Raw genomic sequence first — 6,000 nt, forward strand, 5'->3', positions numbered from 1 at the left:
TTGTTAGCCACCCTGTGTTGCTGGGAACCGCACCCAGGTCCTCCGGAAAAACAGCAAATGCTTTAACCACAGATTCCCCTCCTTCCTCTCCTCCCAGTCCCCACTCCGATCATTTTTAGTAACTAAGAGGCAGTAAAAAGTTATAGTTTCATATTAAGGTGCAGGTCATTGGTCTTCCTCCCATACTGTGATGTCAGTCTAACCACACCATTTTCCATTTTCTACCACGGGGTAAATTGGCAAAAATGTATTTGGGCCTAGACTTAAAGAATATCATGTCCCAAAATAAGAGGGTCCCGCCACCACCAACAGAAGACAGTCTCACCATGTAACTGTGGCTGTCCTAGAGCTCACTATGTAGACCAGGCTGGCCTCAAACTCACCGAGCTCTGCCTGCCTCTGCAGGGATTAGAAAGTGCTGGGATTGGAAGGTGTGGTCACCATGCCATGCTAGAACGCCACTTTTATATAGGCATCGCAGTAACCAAGATACAGCACTCCTTTCTTCAGACAGATGAGCCCGACTTACCCCAGAGCATTCTCTCTCTCACCTATTGTGCTTAAATGAGTCTGCTTTTAAAATGGAAACAAACCAAATATTCCCACTGCCTTGGGTGGCCATGGAGCCAATGGTTGTGGGATTTTAAACTTAAATTAAAAAGAAACCTCTCGACCAGGTGTAGTGGCGCACGCCTTTAATCCCAGCACTCGGGAGGCAGAGGCAGGTGGATTTCTGAGTTCGAGGGCAGCCTGGTCTACAAAGTGAGTTCCAGGACAGCCAGGGCTATACAGAGAAACCCTGGGGGGGGGGGAGAAAGAAACCTCTCTCTCAGTTGAGACTACCAAATCCAACAGCCATTACATACTATTCACAAGGCTTTTATGCCCTGAAAAGCTATCAACAATCCAGGTCTGGGAGATGGCTCAAGCAGTAATGCATTGGCTGCATTAGCATGAGAGCCTGCATTCAGATCCCCAGTGTCCACGTAAAAACCAAGTGTAATGATATACACTTGTAATCCCTGTGCTCAGGAGGTGGAGGCAGGAAGATCCCTGGACCTCACCGGCCAGCTAGTCTAGCGAAAACATGGAGTTTCAGGCTCAGCGAGGAAACCCAATCTCAACAGTAAGGTGGAAGCTGAGCAGAGTGATTGGGAAACAAGGGCAAGCAGATCTCTGTGAGTTGAGGCTAGCCCCGTCTACACAGTAGGTTCCAGGATAGCTAGAGTTACATAGTGAGATATAAAAGATAATGAAAAAAGCAGGTAGAGAGTGATGGAGGAAGACACCTAAAGTAGACATCTGCATACAGATAGGTACACATACTTGAATGTACATACATGTGTAATACACACACACACATAAACACACACACACACACACACAGGACAGAGTTACCCATGACTCCAAACTCACTATCTTTGTCAGAGTCTCCATTCTAGCACAAAAGTTCTCATCCATTTAAAACAAAATCAAACCCACATCTACCATTTAGGTAAATATATAATTTCACTAGGATTAAAATATTTTGAATAAATGGTCCTTGCTCTCTTGACAACTAGATTTGGCTCAAGTTGAAACAGAGGTGTAAAGCTGTTCATTGGTGAAGTGTGGGTAGTTTAACAAAGAAAGAGAAAGAGAGAAAGGAAGGGAAGGGAAGGGAAGGGAGGGGAAGGGAAAGGAGAGGAGGGGAGGGGAGGGGAGGGGAGGGGAGGGGAGGGGAGGGGAGGGGAGGGGAGGGGAGGGGAAGAGGGGAAGAGGGGAAGAAGAGGGGAAGAAGAGGGGAAGAGGGGAAGAGGGGAAGAGGGGAAGAGGGGAAGAGGGGAAGAGGGGAAGGGAAGGGAAGGGAAGAAGGGAAGGGAAGAAGGGAAGGGAAGAAGGGAAGGGAAGAAGGGAAGGGAAGAAGGGAAGGGAAGAAGGGAAGGGAAGAAGGGAAGGGAAGAAGGGAAGGGAAGAAGGGAAGGGAAGAAGGGAAGGGAAGAAGGGAAGGGAAGAAGGGAAGGGAAGAAGGGAAGGGAAGAAGGGAAGGGAAGAAGGGAAGGGAAGAAGGGAAGGGAAGAAGGGAAGGGAAGAAGGGAAGGGAAGAAGGGAAGAAGGGAAGGGAAGGGAAGAAGGGAAGGGAAGAAGGGAAGGGAAGAAGGGAAGAAGGGAAGGGAAGAAGGGAAGGGAAGAAGGGAAGGGAAGAAGGGAAGGGAAGAAGGGAAGGGAAGAAGGGAAGGGAAGAAGGGAAGGGAAGAAGGGAAGGGAAGAAGGGAAGGGAAGAAGGGAAGGGAAGAAGGGAAGGGAAGAAGGGAAGGGAAGAAGGGAAGGGAAGAAGGGAAGGGAAGAAGGGAAGGGAAGGGAAGGGAAGGGAAGGGAAGGGAAGGGAAGGGAAGGGAAGGGAAGAAGGAAGGAAGGAAGGAAGGAAGGAAGGAAGGAAGGAAGGAAGGAAGGAAGGAAGGAAGGAAGGAAGGAAAGACAGGAAAGAAGGTAGAATAAGAATATTGAGAAAGAAGGCAAAGAAGCCTGCAGTAACAAGCTGCCTTTTGGTCACAGGCCTTGAGATTCTGCTGGGGGACCTGCTGAAGGGTGGACTCCTCCTTCCAGCTACTCCCCTTCCCCTTTCCAATCCATGGTCTCTGGAAGAGTAAGGGTCCAGGGACACAGGTGTAAGTCGGTCTTCTTGACAGAACTGGCTAGTTCTCAAGGAATTAGAGCATTTTATGAATGAAACCCAGGCCCAAGTATTTCACGTCTCTTCCACAACTTGAAGCAGAAAGACATATGTAAGAGAGGCTTATTAATGGCTTTCCAATCCTTGCTGTAACTGGAGAAGTTCTCATACTTGTTGGAACAATTACAACAGAGTAAGCCTGATAAAAGACCCCGCAGATCCCCACTCTTGTGTCTCCTGGGCATAGCAGCCTGTGGTAGGTGTCCACCTCTGCATGCGTGCAGAAACCCCCAAGTGCTTCCTTCCCTGTGGTTCACACGTGGCTCTGTGTTTTTGGAAGAGGGCAAATTTCCTCCTATCTCTGTGCCATCTCTGATTCAAGCTAGTCCTTCTGGGAGTAATATTACCCAAGTGTTTATACCCTGAGCCGAGCTCTCCACAAGTGACTGCATGTTTCCTGAAACCAACCATTGGCAGCTGTTACACAGACATTTTCTCCTTTTTAGATACCTATAATTACACCAATTATGCCAATCATTGATGTTTATAAAGGATTTAAATTTTTACACACCCAGAAGAGCCTGTCAGAAAGCTGTATCCAAGGCAGAATACACCCCACAGAGGGGCCTATTTGACCATCACAATTGCTTCAGAGAGTCCCTAAATTGAGAGTTAGCCCTGCGAGTGAGGCTTCTTGTTAGCCTGTATGTCTCAGGCAAGCTAATCCTGTCACTGGGGTAAAAATCTGTTTGGTTACCAACCACAGAACTCAATTTAACTTTTCAAAGGGAAGAATAATGGGCCCAATTCAATGAAATAGGTCTTCCGAGTGCAACCCCTCGTCACTGCTCAGCACCAGATAAGAGGGGAGGTACTCTGCTACCTTAAGTCTCTGCCTTCCAACAGGATGAAGGACAAGGAGCACCCAGTTCGCATGCCAGTCTGGACCCCTGGACCCAGAGAAACCAGTCTCCCTGGAAGTGCCTCCTAGTTATGATGGCAAAAGAAAGCTCAATTTGTATATATATATCTGCCTTTATTTAAAGGTTTTGCTCATCGTGGTTTTTTTTTTAAATATAATAATCTTGAGAGTTAAAAAAAAAATAGTACATGGGAGCTAAAGATGTAGCTCAGTTGGCAGAGTGCTTACACAGAGCCCTGGGTTATAGATCCCCAGCACTGCATATGGTAAGGCGTGTCTGTAATCCATAGCACTCAGGAGGGGAAGGCAGGAGGACTAGGAAATCAAGATCATCCTGAGATATGTATGAAGGCAGGCTGGCATGCATGAGGTCCTGTCTCAAAATAAAATTGCAAGAGGCTAGTGGTATGTGCCTACAATTCCGGTATTTGGGAGGCTGAGGCAGAAATAGTGCAAGCTAGAAGCCAAGCTAGAGCTACATAAAGAAGCTGCCACACCCCCCTCCCAATTCCATGGGGATGGGGTTATAGCTCAGTGACAGCTTAGCCTGTCTTTAGACTCATGAGTTTAATTCTCCACAGAGCTGGACAGGCCGATTTGCCTACCACTACACCCAGCACTCAGGATCCTAAAGCAGGAAGTTTGCCCTAAGTTTGAGGGCTGCATAGGGGTTCTGGGCCAGCCAAGGGTACCTATCAAGACCCTCCCTCAGAAAGTCAAAGCAAACACAGGCATACACAGACACACATGCACCTAAGTAGCCTGCCAGGCAGAACAATTGATTTTTGTTGTTAGTGTACACAAGGTTTATCTGGGCTTCCAGTAAAGCATGGACACGCTCTGTCTCCACACCTGGAAATTCAGATTTACCATGCTGAGGTGAAATTCAGACCCCTGCATGGCCTTAGTTAAGCACACATGTTTCTAACGCAGGCAAAACACATGTCAGAAATTCATTATCAATGTGTTTGCAAGCCCTTGCTTCAGGGATGGTTGTGTTGTGGGTGATACCCTCTCCCATTAGGGGCAGAGGAGATTCTGGGGAAATGGCAGATGCCTAGGTTTAGCCACCAAAAGACAGAATTAATGGAATTACTCTCTGAGCTAGTCCTGAGAGAAGGAGAGGGGTATGGGGAAAGGGCGAGTGGGAGGGAGGGAAGGAGGTTGGGAGGGAGGGAGAGAGAGAGAGAGAGAGAGAGAGAGAGAGAGAGAGAGATATGCTTCATTTCCAGTCAGCAGCAGAATTTACTTATAATTGTGCAGTGTTTAAAACAGCACATTTGAACACTCGATGTTTTTACAGACGGCTCACAAATTCAAGGAGTTATTATTACAGATATATTCAGTGTTTTTACAGACATTTAATGTCCCTTGGAACATTACATTCCTTTACAAATCCCCCTTCTGTCAAATTCTCTAATTTAATAGGATTATCCCCTAATGGAATGCTTTAACACTATTTCTCAAGTTAAGGTCTGAGAACCATCTATTTATTATGCAATCCACAAACCATATGCCGACCTTTCGTGAAAATGTTATCTGAAGCTGTCCAGGATGCTCATGTAGAGCTTCAGGCACGTGTGCACAGTTGCAGGATTATCTTCACCAAGATGGGAGCGACTCAGTAACAGAAGCTCGCGTTCAGAGTTCACGTCGGCGGGTTCTGGGCATTATATGGATTCACTGCTTTACTTGAGTCTAGCCAGTTCATGTGCAAATGTATCCAAGTTCATGGAAGCTAGTGAGCAACAGGAGAATGTGACCTCCTTCATGTAGAAACCAGGGGCAGCATGGAAACATGGCGTTGTGCCGGGTGGTAACTGGCACTCAGTGAACTCCTGAGAGCTTAAAGCGTCTCTTCAGATAACTTCTCAGCCAGGTTCGCCAGTGATTTCCCTGGGGGACAGAGGGTCAAGCAAGCTTCCAGCTGAGTCGTCTAAGTTCTTGAGAAGGGATGTTGAAGACCACAAGCTTCATCATTCAACAATGAGCCCTTGCTGACCATTAAGGCTCAGCTGGCAGAGTACTTGTCTACCACGCACAAAGCCTTAGGTTCAATCCCAGCGCCATGTAAAGTCTATGCAGGGCTGTGCACAGCGGTCACCTCAGCATTCCAGTGGTAGAATCAAGAGTACTGTCTTAGTCAGGGTTTCTATTCCTGCACAAACATCATGACCAAGAAGCAAGTTGGGGAGGAAAGGGTTTATTTGGCTTACACTTCCATACTGCTGTTCATCACCAAATGAATTAAGGACTGGAACTCAAGCAGGTCAGGAAGCAGGAGCTGATGCAGAGACCATGGAGGGATGTTCTTTATTGGCTTGCCTCCTCTGGCTTGCTCAGTCTGCTCTCTTATAGAACCAAGACTACCAGTCCAGAGATGGTCCCACCTACAAGGGGCCTTTCCCCCTTGATCACTAATTGA

The sequence above is a fragment of the Mus caroli genome, unplaced genomic scaffold, assembly GCF_978045245.1.
Source record: "Mus caroli unplaced genomic scaffold, Mus_caroli_1 scaffold_15, whole genome shotgun sequence".
Lineage (NCBI taxonomy): Eukaryota > Metazoa > Chordata > Mammalia > Rodentia > Muridae > Mus > Mus caroli.